The 23,983-nt window shown below is 37.9% G+C and overlaps 1 protein-coding gene across 1 annotated transcript in view; it reads right to left on the bottom strand.

The window, feature by feature from the left end:
* The window catches only part of LOC132911012 (protein madd-4-like), a 104,703-nt gene extending 102,347 nt beyond the window's left edge, over window positions 1–2,356 (bottom strand). The window contains exon 1 of the mRNA XM_060967298.1: window positions 2,241–2,356. The gene's annotated coding sequence lies outside the window, so the exon portion shown is untranslated. The remainder of the gene's footprint in view (window positions 1–2,240) is intronic.
* Between the last annotated feature and the right edge of the window lie 21,627 nt (window positions 2,357–23,983).

Below are 23,983 nucleotides of genomic sequence, written 5' to 3'. Positions count from 1 at the left end.
AACTTTTCATTTAATAGATACTGTTATACTATCTTTTTACGAAACGAATAAAGCATAAAATGTCCCGAGTGATCTTAATTTGGACTTTTGATTGATCGTCTTGTCAATCTTCTTGTCAAAAGGAAAGAGTAATCAAAGATTAAATACGAAGAAACTAAACTTAAGAAACAATGTAGTTCAAAGAGCGAGACAACGGGATAAAATTTATGAAACAATTTGATAAAAACAGCGGAACAATAAAGTAAGATACCACTATTTTGAAGCTGGAAACTGGAGCCTGCGGTAGAATTCGAAGAGGCAATGGAAAACCATCGATCGGACGGAAGTTCGGCTCGACCGATATTCAAACCGCGTTTCCGCGTCCAAGAGGGAAATATGAAGAAGCGTTACACGTGTATCGACTGCGGCGGATCGTGCCAGTTCGTGTCTCGCTTTGCCGCGAACCGAAAACTAGGCTACCGTTGCTTCTCTATCCTGGTTGTATTCTCGAAGCTCTCAAGGAAAGTGGAAATTCCAAGAGGAGGTGAACCGTTTGCAAAAAGACTGACGACGGTTGCCGCGAAACGTCGTGTCGCGAGGGTCTCGCGATCGGTCCAGCAAAAACTCGCCACGGCGTCTTCCGCGACTCTCTTTGAAAAAGCAGTAATTACTTGTACAAACTCTGTACACAAATACACATTCGTTGTAGGAAAGAGAAAAAGGAGGACATCGATCGAAAGGAACTACAGGGGTCGCGATTAATGCGATTTGTTGGAAAAATGGAAGGTAAATCGGTTAAGAAGAAAAAAAAAAAAAAAAAACAGAAAAGTAAGGAAAGATTCGAAAAATGTAGTGGATGGTCGAATGCTCGGAAGAATGCTCTATTAAATACAAATAAGTAAATAGTGTATGTGGAAATGTAGAATGATATGTTTGATAGGAAGTTTCATTTCTTAATAAATTGATTGAAAAAGATAGGTTCAAGCAGTACGCGTATACTTATTTGATTGTAGATTAGGCTTATGAATTTGTATTTTTTATACACGCTATCATCGCTATACGATATTTTTACTGTGATGGATTTTTACTTATACAACCATGCCAAGTCCCTGGCGTACCGCGAGAAAGCTATGAGTATAAAATAGCTGAAGGAGAAAATTTGTCTCTGGTCGAACGCTTGCAAAATGAAAATATGTACTCTAGGAAACATTCACTGGAGTATAATAGAGCAAGAAGGCAGAAGCCATTCCCAATAATTCTTAATAAAAAGAGTCTCTTCAGCAAAATGAACATCAGAATAATGTCTGTTAGATATAGATCGTAAGTGAGATCGCACGTGAGTGAACGGGAACATGTACGCCACAAATTTTGAACATCGGTTTATTCAAAATACAGCTATCTATATAAGAAAATGTTACTCTACACTTGCGACTTATTTTTTCATATTTCTTTTAGCCGCTTCTTCAGTCTGCATGACTTGCAAGGAAACACTGTGTATATGCGAGATTTAAGGCAAAATTATGTAAAGTAGACAGCGGAGAAAAGGGGAATGAGAGAGCCGGTAAGGTAAGGGTGAACGTCCATGCGAAGAGGAATTCGCGCGCGCGAAACACGGGGCTGGTTTCCGTGTCGTTTCGCGTCTGCGTCCCGGAAAAAGGGTAGACACGAGAAGAGTGCGTCCTCTAACGTCATCTTGAGATTAGTCGAGGCCATGCAAGACGCCGGAAGCCTTGGTTGACGAACTGCCGGCCAAACAGAGCACGAAAGGCCAACGAGGAGGCGGAGGCCAGGCGTAAAAGACTTTACACCGATGTGTTTCGCGTCGGGGAAAAGACACAAGGAAAAAGAGAGAAGGAAAAAATACAGGAAATATAAAATGTTGGCAAAGAGACAGGTGAAAGGTTGACGATGGTATTCAGCATAGGTGTAACGGTCTCAGCGACCTATTTCCGGCTGGCTGGCATGAATAAAGGCGTTTATTTTTCCAGCAACCCCGGCGACGTCCCCTCTCCTTTCGTATTCTTTCGCGAATCCACAAGTACAAGAATAGAAAAGGATTGAAATATACATGCGTATATGTGCACTCGTGTATATACGCGTGTATCGATGTTTAGGGGACGTTTAAGGTTCCGAAGGAGATTAGGTGCTTGAATTTATTAAGATTCAAACTTTCTCATAAGGGGGTGAAGTTAGACGACGAAGAGATAATGTTGCAGGGTTTGGAGATTGGTTTTGGGGAATAGTGTTTGTAATTGACTTACCTGGTCCCCTGAGTCTGTGTCGAGGTTGCTGTTAGCTTCTGAAACCTCTGATACGTCCTCGATGATGGAGTCGCCGATCGTGCTGTTGTCGCTGACCACAAGGCCTAACAGGCATATCTGAAACAATATTTAAAATTCCAGTTAAAGTTTTAATTCCTTAAAATAAATTCTCGTTCTTCATTCGCGAAGAAACAAATCGACGACTTGATATCATTACCTGATTATTGAATGATATCGCTAAATTGTCATATCTGCGAAGCTCAGTTCAGTATTATTAGTTTCGATAGAATATTGTCTTGAATTTGGCAGCATTGCTTAGAAAAGGGTTAATTTCAATATCTGTATTTTCAAAGAAGGTAGTTGATTTCCACTTGATACTCGGAGGATTTAATTTGATATTTAATCAATATTAATCACTGAGAAACGTATTTAATTTGAAACTATTCACATCCTTTGAAATACCGTCGCTTGTTTTGATCGGCGAAAAACCATTGCGTCGATCGCACAATAATAGAAGAGAAAGTAGCGCTTGGTTTCCTATGTCGCCTGGTCGAAATAAAGAGACGTTCCGTTTCTCCTAGCGAAGGAGGGTAGCGCAATCTAATTGTTATCGTGCCATCACCTAAAAACGGACACTCACTTTCTGGGATTATCGCGCAAGGTGGAACTTTTATAACGAGTTTGAGTCCGCTTTTTCATCGCACGTAGGGTCTCGTTCTGAATTTCGTTACGCTGATTTTTCCAGGAAACTGGATGATCTATATTTCACGACACTCGTTGCCAGGTATATTTTCATCACAACAAACGCGAGTTTACGATTGTGTTTGTTTTGTTTGGTTATTCGGTATTTCTTTAGATCGATGGTGCTTTGTTTTGTGAAATTAATACTTGAAAAATTATATGATGTATATGATTGTGCATTTCTATTTGTATGTATGAGCGTGACAGCGTTAGAATAAGTAATCTTCGCAATTGAACTGCGAATTTTTATGCTAAAGTATGATAGAGTATGCTATGCAAACGAATTCCGAAATTATGTGAACGAAATTTTAGTAGTGCCTGATTAATTGAACTTTAGCTAAGCTCCTATTATCCGAATTACCGCCAAACGTTTAACGATAGGATGCAAAACTGTGGGGCACTGACATGCATTATGTAACACACCCTCATGCTTCGCAGTCGATACGAAATACATGTTTGCAACATTATTATGTATTTAGGAGCAAATATTTCTTAGGATCCTCTTATATGAACATGAACTGTTAACTGAACGAAAAATTATAGATGGTGGGGAGAAATAGGTGGACCTCTATTATATTAACGACCTGGTTACATGAACCAACGTGTCCCCGACAGGTTCGTGCAAACAGAGTTCTGTTGTATTTATAATGAAGAGCAGTGTTCGTATTGCATGTAGAAATTTGAGAGTGTGTAATGCCATATGGAAATTTGGTTTTGCGTGACAAGAATGTGTTTAGACGTGCGAAGGCTTCGAGAATGCGTTGTGATTGGAAAGAAAATAGTATTGATTCAGAACAGCGTAATATCGTAGTGTCGTGGAAATTTAAAAAAAGCACAGAAGAACACGTAAACTCTAACTAATAAAAAACTATCTGACTCATTTGAATCAATTAATCGTACATGCGAAGATTAATTGGAATTGGTTAAGCAGTGTCTTGGTTTATACGATTTGGCTGTTTAGATAAAATTATACGTTATATTTCGTTTGTGACTATTAAACGTTATTTACGTAAAATTAAATAAGGTAATTTTACGTAAATAACTTTTAATAAGGTAAAGTTGATCGGTTGTATCGAGATTGATTGATAGAAGAACGAGTGGATGAATTTGTAATAGAAAAATATATTGAAATAAATGAAGTATAAGTATAAGTATAATGTATAAGTTTATGCTGATGCGGATCCTCGCTCTCATAGTGTTACAATACAGTAGAATCGATAGGGAGTACGTTCATACATTTATAGCAAAAGGACATTACCAAAAAAGTTAAAAGAGTTTATTTATTAGTTCCTTTGTTCCACTACCACGCCGCTCTTCCCCCTAGAAGCGGCGGGTATCCGTGCGGATTTCCTCCACGGAGAAAAAAAGACCTTGTAACCCATAACATAATATATATTCAAGGCTACAATAATATGGACCGCTCCTTATTTAGAATATTTTTGTTTCGCTAAATTCTATCATCTGCGTAATAGCGGTCTCCGGGTCACGGATATACATAAATAAAGATGTAGAGTTTTTCTTCAAATAATTACTTCAATAGGTTGTAATAAAAAATTGTTCCGAAAGCTGTTAGATTCGACGTTTGATAACAACGATGAAGACGAGCGTTTGTAACAGAAATGTCACGTGGAACCGAGTCTAATGCTTGACGCGCGTTATTAGCGATAAATTCAGACGCCTAGACCGCCCTGTAATTAAAGGTTAACGATAGGCGCCTCAGGCCTCTAGAAAATGAACTCGTACGCTTCGAGATTAGTACACTGTGAGGCAAAGATACCCTTGCCTCATTGATTTTACGATCATGACGTTGTGTTTACCGGCTTGTTATTAGTCGGCGCGATTAGATTTCGAATAGCCTTCAACCTTGAGTTCGTTAAGGTTTTCGAAAGAAATTCTGCTCATAGTTATTCGAACTAATAAATCACTCGTGGAATAACATCTTCAGAATTTCGTTTTTATATTGTTTCCAATGAAAAAGGAGGACGGTTTATTCTAAATTTTCTAGAAAACAGCAAATTATTTCTTTCGAGAACGGTGAAACAATTTTTTATTGCTATTATTTCGCAGTTGCTATACTATGAATAATTGTACTGTCACTGTAAATTATATAAATAAATGTAGTTTTTAAAAATGTAGGAATTTTGTTTAGTTATTAAGCATATAAGATAGAAAATTCTTTAAAGATCGAAATTGGAATCATAGCCAAATGATGCAAATAAATCACAAGCTTCTGTTAAATGTTATTTCCTTATGAAAAGCGATAATTAGAAAAATTCTGAGATTTAAAGTTTAAAAAAGATAATAATAGATAATCTATTATTATGTCCATTATGTTCATGTCTGCACAGCTAATTGTGTTCTAATTAAAAACATTTTTGCCGCAATAATTTTAAAGCTTCCTTCTTTGTATCCAAAAGAGATATAATAAAATTATATTTGAATAACTGATTAAAAAATAAGCGGAAGGTCTTAGATTTTTTACCACGTTCAAAGTTCGACAACTACTGGGCTACAAAGAAATCATTAAGATTACGTAAAGGAAGTTGAGCGTTTACTCGCAATCATACAAGCGATTATTAAAGAGATTGAACGGGAAAGTTTCAAAATATTCGGAGGCTATAATTCTCTGTGGAAATTGATCAAGTCGTAATACTTGGTAGAGGTTTCCTATTGAAACTGGGAAGTCATTATTCATCCTACGATCATTATGATTAGCCAATCGACCACCTAGGGCGTTCGACGATGAACGCGTAGACTTCGCCATTGAAGAAAAATAAGAAAAAAAAAAAAGAAAAAACAGAAAATTATAGCGTTCGAGACCAACGATCGATTAACCGATCACCGTTATTATCTTGCTGGTAATACGTTCGCCTAACTATTGACTATCGTTTAATCGCGTCAAACATGCTTGCCATCGACTTCGAAACAAATTCATACAAAACTTAATTTAATCTGATGAAACATAAAGATTGTTTTGTTATACCGTACCTAGGATACTTAGGTCAAATTAGATTAATCTGTACATTATACACGATGCTGTAATTTTAATAACTAACAATTTGTAATTCTTGCTGCTTCGAAGTATGAACTATGTTTTCATATCTCAAAGTGGATCGTTTCACCGTTTACGGTTTTTAACGAATGTAAAATAATTCTGCGATACTCTGCTATATCATATCATTGTTCGCCAAGACAAATATTTGAAAGCTTTTCCAATAAAAATGAAAATTCTTTCTTGAAATATTCAAATATACAATGTCTCTTTCAACATAAAGAAAGATATCGATGAAACTTACTGAAAATAACGAGATATAGGAATACTAAATATTCAACCAATAAATGCCATGCGTAAACAAAATATATAACAAGATATTCACAAAAACGTCGAATATTGATATTACACGGGCAACTAGGAGTCATAGGAATAGATAAAATCGTGCACGCACGTGGTTTGGTGAAAAGGTAGGAGGAGGACGATGGAAAAGCGCAACGTATGCGTGTCACGCGTACGCTCGTCCAGCGCACAATAATATCGATGAATAACCGAGATTTCAATTGAAATACGCGTGGTTCGGGAGACAGGCTGACGATACGGATTCGATCGTACGTAGATCGGCGCGAAACGAACCAGTTTATCCATTGAAAATTTATGCTCAACACGGTCGGACTAACGAGGCGTCTACGTTCGATACCGTTTAATTCTTATCTGGCCCCTCTCTTGATTGGCTCGCGTGCCGTGCCTGGATTAACGCCGACGGTCCACATTAATTCTGGTAATTAACTTAGTCTCCCGCCTCGACACGACCTGAATCGCCGCGGCGCGCTTCGATACTGACTTTCGAAACTTCCTTCACGTGGCACACGATCAAAAACGCCCTTGGTAATTGAATCGATCGCCACTCGATTAATGACCCGTCACTCCTGTTATCGACTTCACCTTAACGGATCTGCCCGGTTAAGGAAACTCTCTTACTTCTTGTCGGTGTTTTAACGATGATGTGGCCAAGTGGGTTATTTTGTTGGTTTAAGATTCGACGTAAACGGCTGGTGTGCAATCATTGTAATTTTGCATCGGTAATTTTGCACGATTCATCGTTCTCGCTACTCAGATGGTAAAATTATGTTTTTTCAATTGCGTGTGTATACTAAATCATTAGAAATATTAAGAAATAGGGTAACGTGAAATATTCGTGGAGGCAGTGGCAGCGAATGAAACGCCGCGAAGGGTGAAATAATTGCACCACAAAAAGAAAGCCTACGAATTTTCAATCTTTACCGAAATTTTTCCGTTTTGGTGTGAACAAATCCATAAGCCATTAATTTTATTATTTATTATAAAACGAAAATCTCCTCTATTTTTAGATATTGTGTTTATCATAATTCTATTCAATAGATATTTAACAGATAAGATATTGCTTTGAGGGATGCCATTGAAATTAGTTACAAAGTTTATCTATACCTATGTAAACTCTATGTTATTTCGCAATGGTATGTTATATATTGAAATATTGAAATATTAAATAATATAATGTAAATGCTACACTAGAACGTAGTTGTTCATACAATTGTTACAACACTTTGCCCACCATGATGTATACAGAGAAGGAACTACAATATCGTGATTACGAAAGAAATGACAAGGTGAGATATTTAAATTTCATTGAAGAATTAAAAAAGGCTTTTGTTCATAAAATATTGTTGTGCCTCGCTTGGGACTGAAGCATGCTTGGAATATTTGCATCGTAACGTAAAGAGATTCGAGATGAACGTCATCGATTAAAAAATTTCGTTCTCCAGACGATGACGCGCCTCTTTCAGGTGTCAGTGCACTCGTCGAGGAACACCGACGTGGCATGTGTGTTTCCCGTTGATGATGCTCAGAGTGCCTCATCTTCGATACATGCAAATTTCTTCTTCACCGACACTTTCCGTGCCTTGTTTGTCTCCTTCCGTGTCAGAAACATCGTGCTGGGACAAAATATACATATATCTTGAACAGGGAAAACTTGCATCGACGATAAATCTGCATACAAATCTGATTTCTTTTTTTCTAAATAGTTTTTATATCTTAGTTTCCTTTATACCTAATTCTGTAGAATCGAGATAAATAAATTTTCCGTTCTTCTTCTCACTTCTGATAAACATAAGAGATTAAATCCATCCATAGAAGGTCAGTAAAAAGCCACTTTAGAGATAAAATTCTAAATTCCTTTTTACAAAACCAAATCTACCAGTGAAGAATTAGCATGACATTTTTTTAAAGTCCAAATTCTCTACTATACTTGTATGAAGCCATAACAAAATTTTCTAGTCTTTTTTCCAATCTAGGGATTAAATTTCCTACGAAACTATGACAAAATTCTTTATTTTCTTACCGTTTCTCCGTTTTCTTACACCAAACGCAAGAAAATTCACATATAAAGAACTAGCAGAAAATTTTGCTATTTCCTTCACGTTTTTAATAAATTCCAAGGAATAAAATTGAAATTTTGATAACACGAGTTAACAAAAAAAAAAAAAAAAAAAAAAAAGAAAAGACAAAGAAAAACCAGTAAAACACCGTGTCGAATCAACTTCTCGTTGATAGAGGACGTTCGAAGGAATCCCGTGATCCGTGTCAGCGTGAACTGGAAGAGAAGTATGATGCATTCAGGATGCGGCGCACGGATCACCGTTGGTCGTAAACGTTTCACGGACAGAATCATTTTTCAGCCTCCGACCGAGGGGATACGGTGGCGATTTATCTCGTCAATCAAAACGCCGCTTTATCGTCGGAGAAAAATTGATATTCGATTACATGGCCCCCGTCTGAGGAGGTTCGTTCCGTGCCGTTTTCAAAACGGACCACCACCCGCCGAACGACGAAGAACACGGGACGCTACTTCGCGTTCCCATGTGAATAAGATTCATTTTCCCGACGCGAGAAAATACTATCGAGGCGAAGGAGAATAGCTTGGCCTCGCTAAAACGCGGTCCATGTAGACAGATTAGATTCTCCTCGAGGATCGCCCTAATCTTGCTTCGGGACCCCTTTGGACAATGCGTTCCGCTCGATATACATGTTGTATCGGTTAAGATAACTTCTTTATTTATGATCTTGGTTGGTGGCTTCGCGTATTAGTGGTAGCCGCCCAAGTGTCTTTCTATAGGGTGTTTCAAATAAATAAGACTTGAAATTTTTAACGTCGTTATTAATCACTTTTCTAACGTTACGCGACTTGAAACTTACGTACTCATTTGTTTACATGATACAAAAATTACGTTATGTACTTATTCTTATACTGTTTTTTATTAGCGTATTATTGTCTTCGTTAGAATGGAAAAAACGTAATTGCTGTTTTTCGTGCGAAGAAAAATCTGGTCATAGAAAGTTTATATATCTTGTTTCTATTGGTTCATATATTTGATCACATTAAATGTTACTTTATAGACCTTAACATGGAATTGTTCGTCAGAATTGTCTTTCTATGGAGTATTTAAATTGTATATTAAGGTATATTAAAAAGAGGTATATAATTAATTGGAACGTGCAATTATATAAATGAATACAACAGTACGAGTGAACACAATTTTATTTTATGCGATTTTTGTGAATCCTACTGTACGAGACACCCAGTATTTACCTGCCGGTTGCAGGGTGATATCAAGTTTGAAGGCTGCAATATTTCTCACGTGGCGGTGATATCCGAACAGGATAAGACCGGTTGCGCAACTGTGGGGCTGGAGATTTATGATATCTAGTTTTTGATGCACTTGCGTCGTGGGAAATAAAGAATTCGGCCATGATTCTTCTATTTAACTACGTCTATATAACAAACGGTATTCTTGTGACAAAAATCAACGCCATAATACTGTTAAATCTTTTTACACAATTAATAGCGATTATCAATGAAGTTTTAAAGATTTATGAATTAACCGCTTGCTTTGTTTATAATTAAACACAAGTCACGACTTAACAAGACTTCTGACGAAGTTTAGTTTAAATTCCAACTTTAGTTTCAGTCCTTTAAATTAAATATTAATAAATCTAAAGTCTATAAGTATAATGTTTCGATACGTTACATTTGCTAGTGTATTACATATGAGACGATAACTCACATGACACGGTAAAACATCGAAAAACAAAATGTTAAAAACCTTCTCGGTTCGCATGATAAAAACCGAAAGAAATGTCATAAGACAATAGCTTAAAGAGTCTTCTTGACTCTAACATTCGCTAACATTCGACAAGAAATTCCTTTTCGAACAACACGCTTCTTACGAATCGCAGGATTCGCTATTATCAGAATCTCGAGAGCAAACTAGCCCAATGTCATTCACCTGGAAGTTGATATCACGTGGTCTGTAAATCGACGGGCAATTTATCGCCATAAATTTACGCAGCAACGTGCAAGCGTAAACGAAGAAGCTCGCTTATCATTCGATCGCGTTCAACGACACACCCTTTCCATTGGATGCTGGTAAGTAGTACGAGCCGAAAAGGTTCTCTCTGCGATAATCAACGCTTTTTATCCTGGCTCTACCTCCTTTTCTCCCGTGTATGAATCAAACACGCTCGTTCGAACGCTAATGAAAAACGATCCCTCCGCTTTTGCACGATGGATCCTCGAACAAACGGGGGAGCGAGATTGATTTAATGCATCGCGCTGCCGGCGTTCGTGTCGAACCACCACCTTCCAAGTTGCGCCGCCACGCGTGATTGCATAAAAGCGTGCGGGGGCCGCAGCTGATAAATGGCCGCGAGCTACTTAAGCATCCCCCCTTCTCTCGTTTCCATCGTAATTGTTTTCATCGATTCTGAAACGCCCGTTGGACAGTTACTAATTAACGGCCCGTCACGTCGTCACAATTTCGAGTTTGCAGAGAAATTTAGGGAATGTGGGTCAACGATGTGGGTCAGTTTTCGGATATTTTAACTCCTCGCCTTAATCAACCCAGTTAACTTGGCAGAAGGAAACTATACAAAAGATCTAATCGCGAGTTGACTGCGGCTGTTTTTCATTTTTTCTATATAATCTCTGAGATATCTCGCGATAGTAATTATGGTAAAATCGACAATGTAATAATTTCTTATGCGATAACAGTTACAGCAACATGTTTTGTCCATAAGTACAGATTACAGAAAGGAAATAAAGAGATATGATATTTCTAAACGGCATCGGTCGCCAATTAAGAAGAAACTATTGAAATAGGTTAATACTTTGAGAAGAAAGAATGTCAAAATTTAAAAGAATATATATTTTAAAGAATACGCACATTTTTTGATCCGCGGAACAAATAGAAAATGAAGAACAGAAAGAGGGATAGTTACAGTCACAGCGTGTCAATCGATCTATGCGTATTATGTTCCTGCGTGCCATTTCTAACTTAAGTAATTTTCATATTATCTTGATTTCCATGTAAAGTTACTTTAATCCATTTAGGATCAGCGACTCGGACGTTGAATTATGCGATACTTTTTCCCAGTAACCGTCTTAGAAGACTTGGCGTTTGAAATATCTCTAAAGATTTGTGTTATGGATCATCAGTTATCGATCAGTGCCATTCGAAAGTACTGGTCAGTTTGTTTTTCTTTGCGAGAAACTAGTTGAAGGGTTGATTGGGAGGCAGAGTTGGTTAGAAAATCGTACGATGGAGCGTGGAATTATGGAGAATTGAATGGAAAATCGATCGGTGAATCGGATAAACGAGCAGCATAGGAGAGTGGAATTTTAGGAGAATCGTTGATACTCGGACGAAAGATCGGAAGTCAACGGAAGTCCATGGACATGGGAATCGTTACTGGACTTTTCAGTATCGAATATACCTTCGCGATAAGATTGACCTGTTGAGAATATCGCCTTCGTAGTATTCCAACATTTTGTTGGAAGGACATTATTTTTATTTTACCTTATTCTTCATTAGTGTGGTAAACCCATCGTTAACAGTTTCCTCGAATGACATTAAATTTATGGAATTAACAAACTAGGAAAGAGAAGCACGAGAAGAGAAGATAAGAGAATTATTCTTCCCTTTGTTATTCGATTCGATCGACCTCTTTATTCACAAAAGTAACGACCAGGCTTTCGTCAGTTTCCTATCCCCCAACAAAACGTCATTAGCAAAAGTTAATCCATACTTGTTTCTTTAACCCTTCTAGTATCTCTTTCGTTTACGCGTAAACTCAAAGTAACGAAACTACCGCTGTGTCTTTTAATTAACGAACGTTTATATGCCTGGCAATAAGCTGTAAAAAGGAACCCTATATCTTTCGTAAATTGTTCTCACTTTCACAATTTTCTTTAAACGACTTCATGGTAAGACGTGGTACAATTTTGAATACACGTTTATCAAAACTTTATCCAAACGTTTTTCGGGACGAGCGATACACTTATCGACGAAAGAATTTTCCACGGGTTTTTTTGGCCACGGCGAATGATGAGTCGTAAACGAAATGACGACATTTACTCGATATAATGGCGGCTGCATTAGGCACGTGTATGCTAAACTCCATCGATTAACCGCGCGAAATTGACGTGATAAAATCTCTCTGAACTTGCCAGGGCAAAAGGTGTTCTTGTGACGCTTAAACGGGGTTAAATCCGCTTCGTCTATCCACCGTTCATCTATAAACCTAAACACCTCGCCGACCTCTATCCCATAAAATAAGATTGAACACGTTCTTCGACGGTCTTCGTATCCGTCCGCGACTTTTTATAGATTTTCAGTTTCCTTCTTTCGACTTTCTATCCGAGTAGTTGAGAATTTTCTGCATCAAAGTTCTTCTAGACACGTAGTTCTTTAAGTATTATAATCAATATAGGTGAAAAAGGTTTCGAAAGTTCTAAAGCTTCTTACAGATGAAAGAGTCGTTTATCTAAATAGTCTTTAATTATATCGTCTAAATTTTTTAAATGTTCTATCAGTGAGATAGACTTTTAGTTAAGAATCCTATGCCTGTTGTATTACCTGTATAATTAATTAAATATAGTTTCTAATAAACTATGGATTAAATATTTACCGTAAATTGAATTGAACACTATATGTAAAGTATAATCGATATAAATCTATAGTCAATATTATAAAGTAGGTAGAAGTAAACTTCTAGAAAACAAAAATCCCGAACTTTCTCATAAATCAAACTTTATCTCTAACTTTATCGTAATCAGCGTGAAACTAACGTTCGCCGTTCTCCGTAAAATATCACGTAATTCCCTCAATTCTAATCTTCCGGCGAACCTTTACTTTCTAGTACTGTGCGTGGAAACAAGAGGACCGGGCAGCTTGAGACGTGCAACGATCCCGATTATCCCACGACCCTTATCTCCCTCGTTTACCCTTATCTCTGCTCAGACTAAGCCAATTAAAGTTGCCCGTGAATTTTCCAGCCAATCGGGCTGGTTCCCGCTTAATAATACAAAGTGAGAGGATCGTTGTCTATTCGCTGTCAAAGTCTTCTTGGTACGCCAGCGCCTGGATTTTATGCGATCGATTCTGTTCTTAATGCTCTCGACGCTATGCCAGCCAATTGTTCAAAAATAATCACGGATATTATCGGAAACGAGCGACGCTCGCGTCAAGAGAATCTTGGATGTCTACTTTTCGCTAAGAAGTCGCTTAATCAGATCCACGTCTGTCTACGTAGGAACGTTCGCTCTCTACAATATTATTATTCAGAAACGTCGTCTTCTGGAGATTTCGAAAGATTTCCTTTGAAAAGTGAAAGATTCACCAGAATGATGTGATCTCGATCATTCGGTCTTTAATTAAGAAATTGAAATGATAAATAATATAAGTGGAAAAAATGTTCTTCATGGCAGGGGATATAAATTTCATCTAAAATATAGCGAACAAGGTTATGACTGCTACGATAATTTACTTTAGCTTTTAAAGGTATTATAAGATATAATTATGACTAGTTAAAGAGTTAATTACTCTAGGATATATAAATTTAATCAATTCCATTTATTCTCATCAATTAGTTTCCTTCTAAATCTATAAACGTGGTAAGGATTGAAAATTCATAATGCTTGAACGACGAACGATAGATACGAATGTAAAAATTAACAGCAGGAGAATCTTCATTTGTTACTTACTGAGATAACTTGATTTTTTTAATTAAGGAAATTAAATCAGAAAGCGTGTATTTCATTCCCGTATTTACGTACATTAAATACTGACCGGTAAATAAACTCTCACTACTCGACCAACTAGTCGACAAAGTGGTGTTTTAAAAATATTAAAGATCGTTGCATGCTAGAAAAATGCAAAATCGACATCAAGCAGGTTGTCATTTCTGGTATCGTGAAAGGACAGAGAAAATTATAGAAACGCGTTAATCCGATTTGTACAATATTGGAAGTAACGTTTATGACATCTACGTAGGGGAAACCAATGGAAATATGTTCGCGAAGTGTCTTAGTCATGCTCCATTACGTTGCTGGGAACGATTGTAGTACATTGAAAATTAGCTGACTCATTGATTTAGCAGATTCAGATATTTACAAAAATAGATTACATTCAAGGTAATCGGAATCTTGAGTGTTTAGTTTATCTCGTAGTAAGCGTAGTTTGAAGTGCATTTTAGTCTACTGTCTCTAATCTTTATCTCAATATGATTCATGCATTCCAAGAATTACTATGCTTTTCAAGCCATAGTTCAATAATAGTTCACTAAATATTCGAAGTATTCATTATTACAATACAAAATATACAATACGTAAATTGTAACCAAATTTATCTTACGAGATACACAATGTACCAATTTAAATTTAAGAAACTCAAATCTGAGAACGAGATTTCATGCAAAGAAAGGAACATCTCCTTCCTTCGTTTCCATCTTTTACTTCTTTTTCCCACCTGTTACAGAATATTTTGTATTTCTACAGGATATTCCACGTTTCCTCTATACCGCATTTACACAACCGAAAGATTATACAAAAGCGAAACGTCGTCCAGAAGAAACCAAAACTGCCTCGCTAGGAAGAGCATAATGTTATATACGGACGAAGCTTTTCACCGAGGCAAATGAAATAAAAGACGAGACCGTGCTTTCTCTTTCTTTTCTCTCCTCTCTCTCTCTCTCTCTCTCTCTCTCTATCTCTGTTGTTCGGTTACCTAGACGAATTTTGCATAGCAGTCTAAGCGGCGAGGAAAATTCCGAAGCGAGATAAAATCTTTATTCACGAGACACGCGGAATCAAGCAATAGGAAGAGAAAACCCTTGCGACCGCGTGGGAGAGATTGAAAAGAAGACGTGCCGGGGATAAGAAAACTCGTTTAATTTATGATACTCCCGCAACGGTATCGGTTTTCATTATGTTCCGACGGACTTCGTGCGGAAGTTTCAGCGCGTGCGAATGCGAGACGTTTCGTCCTCTCCGCCGTGAGTCTGTGCATCTTAAGTAGAAATCCCCTTCCTTCCTCTCTCTTTCGCCATCGTCTCCTTCCGACCGAACGTCTCGTGGTTTCGAAAAGTGGTTTCCTCGAAAGGGACGAGGAAATTTCAACGACGAACGGAAGTGTCTACTGGGACCTGTGATAAATTTCACGGCTTGTCGCGTTCCCGGACCAGAACGAAGGGCTTTAGTCTCGCGTGGATAAGATCTCGATGATCCTGTTCCCGATACCAGCTAACACGACTGCTTCGAGTTTGATTTTAGTTTAGTTTAGTCTATCTTGCGCACTCGTCGATCGGAATAGCGATCTTTCTAAACTACGGTTAAAGAGGTGAGTTTAAGTGAATATTGGGAAAACGTTTTAACCTTTTCACTTTCATAACTCAAGCTTTTGTGAAAAGCGCGAATTTCGATATAAAAAGTATATTAAACAGGGGATATGTTTACTTTAGTATCGTTATTCTACGTTCTTTTGTACCAGGTTTTACGAACGAAGGCAGCGGATGCTACAGCTTCCTCCAGTCGTAGGAAACATATTTTATTAAATTAACACTTGATAAAATTTAATTTCTAGTTTTCTACGATTGTCTATATGCGAGGTTTTCAGGTATATCTGATCAACTTTGTAGATTAAAAAGTGAAGAAATCTGATGACGTTAAAAATATTATCTTTAAAATGCATTTTAATATGCCATCTTCTTACGACAAATAAAATTATGGACGTAAATCATTTGTTCTTTGAAGAATCGGACATCAACCGTTCATTTTATCGTAGTAGTGTAATTTAAAAAGAGGCAAATGTGGTGTTGATCGTTTTGCCTTTTGCGAAATTCATATGACAGTAGATACTTCCTCGCGTAGCCTATGAGTGTGACTTTAATTTCTGAAAAAACAGGTGCAAGCATTATCGAAATGGCTGTTTTCTAATTATTGTTTTGACGAATTTCGAATTTCGTATTTCAGACATCTGCGTCAAGCTTCGTCATTTTTTCTTGGCAATTCATCATACAGCTTATACCTTTCTTTCGTATCTTTTATTCTTACGGTTTCCTCTCACCGGCTCTTGAGTCGTCTGGAATTTAGTTCTCGAGTTTCCCTTTCCTCGCTGCCTTGCCTGTATATACGATACTGAACTTTATATCCAACTTCCACTGTCTTTTGTATCATTCCCCTGCACAGACAGCTCTACCTTTGTCCTTTCTCATACCTCTTCATCTCACTTAATATTCCTAACTTCTTCCTCTTTTGTTCTTTCTCCACAACTCTTGTACCAGTTTGTCCTATCGCCCTTATTCTCCTTCGTTATCCCTCTTCCTCCTTTCCTCATTTTCATCCTGTTTCCTCGACATCCATTTTCTTCGTTATATAACACTATGATGACTAACAATGACTGAAACTACATTAGTCTTGTGCGAATGGTAATTATTAACGTTAATTACTAATTGCAACATACACATTGCGCAATATACGAGTAATCGCGAGTATATGTAGATAGGAAGACGTTTATTGCTAAATCGCAGATTTTGATGCATTTACAGGAAACTTGAAGATACGAAAACGCATAAAATGGATATAATATGCAAAAATATACATAATATCTAATAAAGTACTCGGTATTGTAAATTCTACTGTATTTACCTTCTCACTCTTCAAATGTACGATATTAGATTGTGCTACAAAAGTAACAACTATATTTTGTTCATTCTTGACGCGAAAGTTATGTCCAAGACTTGTCATAATGTTAATAAACCTGCTCGTCCTTCCCCATTTTCCTTCTCAATTTCACTCATTTCCACGCACCCTGACTTCCTCTCTCGTTCCATCGGCTTCTTTTCACCCCTTCGTTGTTTCGCACGTCTACCCATATTTTTCATCGCTTCAACCTACCAACGAATTATATCTGCAGAATGACGGCTCACACGTACCATTTATCCCTTCCCTGTTCCGTCCCTGTGTGTACACGTGAACGAACGAGGAGACGTCGAAGGAAAGCGTTTCGTTTAATCACGCCGGCACCGGTAAATTGAATTATCCCGACAGGAGACGCAGTATGAAGAAGGGGGATGAAGGGTAAAAAAGTGGCCGAGCAACGGAACCGATGGGTGTGGGTTTATCGAGGAGGCCTTATAGAACAGATCCGCTAATGATAGGTTATAATGGAGCTGCCTGTACCACTGGTTAACCTCGAAAATGGAACGAATTTAAGTGGAGCAGCCGGGCATGGAATTAATTCTCTGGTAATCGGAAGTCAGCGCCGAGGTCTCGGGCAGCGTAATCGATCTTCGATGAAATATGCGCCGCTTCCACCTTTTTCCTGACTCCTCTTCGTGTTCTGCCCGTGATCGAGGTACTTACTGATCGATGTACTTTCAACATCGAAGAACAGGCGTTCGCGTCTCGATGGTCAAAATAGGGGTAGTTTTTAAAGAATGTTTAATTTAGTTCCAATGTTAGATTAATTCGCCAGATGATAAAAGAGAACGGTGTCTGTCTGCCTGTGTGGGCGTGTAATTCAAGCAGTTTCTCAGGTAGAGCTTTCCAGGTTAATAGATATGCTGGAAATTATTCCACTGTTTGATTTCGCGGGGCTTGTTCCAGCATGAACGTTCTTCTGTTCAAGAACGCCGTAGGATGACCCATTTTCTGAAGGAATTCTACTAGAAATATAGAACTTGGCGATATTGTAGTACTATTCATTAAACCGTCAAATGACTTTACGACGAGACCAATTTCGCGAAATAACTTAATATTGCAAATCTAGCTTTTTTGATATTTTAAAGTACACTCATTCTTTCGTTATTATATTAACGAGCGTGATTATTCCGTGAAAAGTTCAAAACTGAATTTTCAAATGTTGAATTTTAGGTAACTTAAATAATCCTACCTTATTCTATGAACTGGTTTGTACATTACAAAATCGCTCATTTCTTCAAATTGATCTCTCTTCGATTCCACGATTATCGATCCGAAATCTATAGATCCGATCGAGTAATTTTTTTCCTTGAAAAAAGTCGATTCCACGGTGTCGCCGTAAATTTTCCAAGGACCGATCCCGTTGGTGGTCCGCTCGTAAATTCTCGTGCGGTAGCTTTTTTATTTTCAAGGAAGCCGTGAGAGAATCGAAACAAATCTTGTCGGCCAATTAGGCGTTTGTCCAGCGATCTCTCTTCCTTTCGTTGTCCATGGAGCGTCCTTCGGCGTTCTTCGGATCTCCCACTTGGATTAGAAATTTATTAGAGCCCCTTCACGCCTGGTCATGGTCCGCGTGGGCGCAAGGTGGGCCTTTTACAATTTTCTGGGAGGAAACAGAGGGCGTGGTGCGAGGCTCTCGTTTCGAGTACGAGAACGAAGGAGCAGAGAAAAGCGGTCGAATTTATAACCCGCCCTTTTGTCACGTTTGCCAGCGACGGGGTAGGTCTGAGGGATGCGTCACACGCGCGCCCTGGGCGTCCATCTAATACAACTTCATGTTGTTTAACGACCGCTTGTTAAGGAATGTAAGCTCATGTTTTAGTTAGGGGTACACGCAGTCCTTTCGGTATATTTTATTATGAAAGTTATGCGCTTTAGATTGTTTGCGTGGATGGGTATTTTGGATCGTGAAATAATGCGCGCAAGCTATATACGAATAAAATACATATATGAATAGAATATTGTTGAGAAACACGAATAAAATAATTTACAAAAATACAGAGGGATATTAAATACTTCTAGGAAGCTCGTTATACTCGTGTCGATGGAATGTGCGAGAGAATTTTTATGATTTTAAAGAAAATGTAATTTATGATTATGTAGTTATGTTACAAGTGTACTGCTAATTTTTCAAAACTATACAAGATTTTAAGATTTAGATGGAAGAAGAAATAACGACGACAAGCTAAGTTGGTCCTTGAAACTCTCTTCCATCGTCATAAATATTAAAGAATGAAATACAATACAATGTCAAGTGACTGAACAAAATTGGAAATAAATCGTTTAACCTCTTACGATCGTATGTTCAATACTGATAGTTTATAACAAGCGAAGAAACAACTGTTCTTCCTCGAATTTGGGAAAAAGTCCAGTTTAAACTTACACCTACGACCTAACGCTGTTACAAAATTCTCCAGACACGTTTAAAATCAAATATAACCGCATGTAAATTTACGAGCGACCGAAACGTTTGTTTATCTTGGATATCCTAGAATACTCGTGCACAAGCTATGGAAATACGAACGATGTCTCTTAGTCAGAACAACGAAGAAAAATCCCATCAGGATAGGCAGAACTGAGAAATCGACTTAAATACCACGAGGCGTTAAGGCGCTTAAGTCATCAGGCTTTCGTCGAAACTATCAGGGCCAAATCCAAGAACGTTTTGTTCGAATCGGTGTGATCAGATAAGGTGGAACGATGAGCACGGTATTGCTTTCAAATTGGTTTCCGATTCGAATGTACGATAGTACCGACCCACGCCTCTGCTATACTCGCATCTATTCATCTACTCCGAGGGCTCGCGTTATTAGGGGCTTGTTCGTTTTTCTATCTCTTCCATTCTTTGCCTCTCTCTCTCTCTCTCTCTCTCTCTCTCTCTCTCTATCGTTTCTTCCTTTTTTTTTTTTAACTAGGTTCTATGATTCGGTTCATCGCGTTGGTCGATTAAGCGGTTGATGGATCCCTCGATCGGCTCGACTCGTCGGCAATCACTCACGGAAGAGAGGGACAGAGTATTACATCGTTGAAAGTAGGCTATCACCGCGAATTTTCTGGCTCGACGAACCTTACCCTACCCTTGGCGTGATTTAGACGGGCCTACACGAAGTTAGACTCCGGCCAGATCCGAAGAATTCGTGTAAATGATAGGAGATAACGATCTATTCGACGCGATTTGGACTCCGATCCGCTGGTGAAATAATTCATGTCGGTCGTAGAACATCGGCGCGATGATATCGGAAGAGCAAAGACGCGATTGAGAGTTCGTAAATTTTGGAATTGAATTCTAATGGCCTTTGAAGATCCGATCGAGAATTCTCGAAGATGAGAATTCGATTTAGAAGATATAGGAATTGTTACTTTGACAAAGGGTAGCTTGCGTTACTCTGTTAATTTCATTAATTTTTGCTACCATCATACTTGGCAACGATAAGACTGATAGTTGATAAAACTTGGAACTGAATTTTGGATTGTATTTTAATTTTCAAGATTCGATAAAGAAGTTGTAAAAATTGGAGTCCTAGAAGCTTAACCTTAGTAAATTTTTGCTGTGAAAATTGTTATCGACGTCCTAGACGACGATATAATTTTACAATTCGGCACACGACTAGTTCCATTTCATTAATTCTTGTTATTATCATTATTCAGTACCACAAAGACAAAGACACGATTGAGAATTAGTGGATTTTAAAATGAAATTTTCAGTTTTCTAATTTGATTACCACCGACTGAAAGATGACTTATCTTAAGGACTCAACACACGGCTAATTCCATTAATTCCTCCTAAATATCGTTACCCTGTATTCACGTAGAGAGGTAAAACCGTACGAATCCCATTAACGTCTCCCCAAGGTCCAGTAAATATACAAGAACGTGGAAACGATATAAATGGACATTGTTCACGACAGTACACGCCGCGGATAAACCACCTGTAGAAGGATGAACATATGAATCTAATGCGCTTCTCGTGCCTCGAGATTACTGATAGTTCGATCGAGTGGCAACCGAATCTCGAATACACACCCTGCCGGTAGAGATTTGTATTTTCTGCTGGTACGATTGCAACGGACGAAAAGCTAAACTTGTTGCACGTTGCGTGAAATTCACATCCAAATTCTTATACAACTGAGCTACTAATCTTATCACTGGAATCTTACAAATCTTACAAATGAGTTAGAACAAAATTATCACTATTGGGAAATTATTTTATAATAAGAGTACAATTTTACGAACGAACGTTGCAAATATCGGACGGAAAATTATAAAACCATAAATGGAAACCATAAATCTGCAATAACAGGTTTATAATTTGTAACTTCTAACTCGTCAATTTATTAATATTATCAGTTGTTAAATTATCGTGTGAGGAGATTTGAATTACAATTCGATTGTAATTGAGCGTAACTAGCGAAAAGGGAAATCAAGTGACAGCAACAATCTGTGAGACTCGTTAGAAAAATTTAAGACAGAAATTCAGCTAATTGGGGAATTAAAAAAATGCGTGAGCGTGCGAGTTACGATCGATTTACGAAAGATTAACACTCTATCGTTTCTGGTCATAAGGCCAATAAACCATCCTTTTCGTTGTCTGGTTCTGTGCCTGTGCGATGGTTTCGCACCGCAATCTCGAGGCTAACGAGCAGTTTTAATTGCATATCGACCACGAGATCCTAGAGAAAAGTTTCTAAAAGCAAATAGTCGACGGTGAATCGTTTTTCAGCATTTAAGGCACGATAACTGTCTAACGACTCGTGTGTTATCGTCGAAACGTATTAATCACCGAGATTAAAGTATTTTTTAATCGAATTAATTTTATTAAAGATCTGTTCAAAATTTTCATACGGAGACACGATATTTTTTAGATATTTTGTTAACAGTATGTCAAACAGATCCACTGAGCTTTATATCGTTTTATTTTTTGTCCTTTATAACGTATATTCTCGGAATATACGTTAAATGCGTTAAATGCTAATTAGGAGGACAGTCTCACTTCTAATTAGTATTATCTGAAGAATAGTTGATTTCCAAGAGAACGCCGTCCTTTAATAATAAAAGAAATAAATCGGAAACGAGACACAGCAGTCAAAGTAACGTTTTACGCTTCTATGATTCTCATGATATGAGTAATGGTCAATTCAAACAATCATTCGCGGTGAAACTTTTTGGAACGTAAAGTAGTTTTGAAGAGGGGAAACAATGAAATTTTTCACCAATAGAAACAAAACTAAATAAACGTTCTCATATTTTTAATGTTCCTACATTGGAAGGAACTACATGGGAAGAGTATAAAATGTGACCATAAAGTCGGGGAACCTCCACGTATAATTTTCCTCGCGAAATTCGTTTCGGTTGACCGTTAAACCCTGATATTTGCCTTTCCGGTTGGCGGAGCTAAATCGTAGGAAGGGAACAGGTATTATGTACGTACGTAACAATGACTACTTGACAGCAGAAAAGATTCGAGAAGTTTCGCAGCTGCGGTCTGTCGTTGTCGGTTCTTTTTTTCCCCTTGCCACCCGCGAGCCTCGTCGACCGACGATAGTTTCGCCTTTTCATTCGTTCGGCAAGTTTCCGCGTAAGACCTCGAAGAGAGGGTCGAAGATCCAAAAGCCGATGCTGCTGCCTCGACTCGAAAGTCTTAACGATCTCCAAGAATTCCGGACTTTACCTTCGCCAGCGGGATCCTCTCTCTTCGTAGGTGGTTCGCGCCGCGAAACCACACAAGTACCGCGTTCCAACTTTTTTCCAACCGCCGCTGTTTATTTTACAGTCGAGCAGGCCTCAAACGTTTTTGATGTTCGAAGCTTCGCAGCATCATCCTGTGGCTTCTTTGTTTAACGAAATCTTGGTAAAAGGGAAATTCGAATGACAAATTATATCATACGGAATTTGCAATTTTCCAAAGGAGGAGATATTCCATCGGTAAAAAGGAAACTAAAAAACATAGAAGGAGCGATAAAAATGCTAAAAGTTTGTACTTAATGTATTTTTAAACTTTTTGTACAACTTTTGCGTAATTCAATGCTCCAGAATTTTATTGGATAGTAAGTTTTACTAAATTTACCGTATATAATAAAATTTTGCGTGTGTATAATGTACGCGGTATAATGTAGGAGATGCTAAATTTTATTTTGAAATGTAAAGACACTTTGAAACGGGAATTTCAGTCATAAAAAAAAATCCGAGGGTGCCAAAAAAGGAGATTCTGTAATAAAAAGGGAAAATATAATGCGAGAATTCTAAGAAAAGAGTCATAATAATGAAATAAAAAATAAGGCGAGCATGACAGAAAGAGGTATAACAGGAAGAAATACAAGAGACATCGTGGTGAGAAGGGAAAATATGGACAAGTTTTAAGATATTCTCAAAGAAAACGAGGTCCGAGGAAAGAGCCATCGTAATGTAAAACAAGAGGCAGGTAACGAGCTGGTAATACGGCGTTTCAAGCAGCAGAAAAATAGGGAAAGATTATCGAGAGATCAGCAAATCGATTGGCATTGTGTACTTTGGCTTATTGGTATCGATCGGCAATCTCCTTCAAACCGTAGACACCAAACAGTGTTTATCAGTTTACCGGTCAGTGGGAGCGTACCAACGCAGCACGAGGTGTTCAACGAGGATGTACGTGTACTACATATTTGCAGCTAATCCGATCGATAGGGAAGGATTATTCAATTTCAATTCCCGTTCAGTGGCCATTCTGCACCATTATGCGTCTCGAGTTCCGTCAATCGTTAGATATTTCGTTCTCCTAGATCGTTTCTATTTACTATACCTTATCCACCGGCATCCTATAGGTGTAATTGTTAAATCAATTGGCAGTATTATTATTCTTCCTCGTTATTATAACATAATGGCAAATTTTTATTTCGATATAACTTTCTTACTACCGCAGGAAGTATTAATAAAACTAGACATGGTTTTTACTTCAAA

The sequence above is a fragment of the Bombus pascuorum genome, chromosome 9 (genome assembly GCF_905332965.1).
Source record: "Bombus pascuorum chromosome 9, iyBomPasc1.1, whole genome shotgun sequence".
Lineage (NCBI taxonomy): Eukaryota > Metazoa > Arthropoda > Insecta > Hymenoptera > Apidae > Bombus > Bombus pascuorum.
The sequence above is the reverse complement of the archived record's forward strand: the minus strand, read 5'-3'. Positions and strand labels throughout refer to the sequence as shown.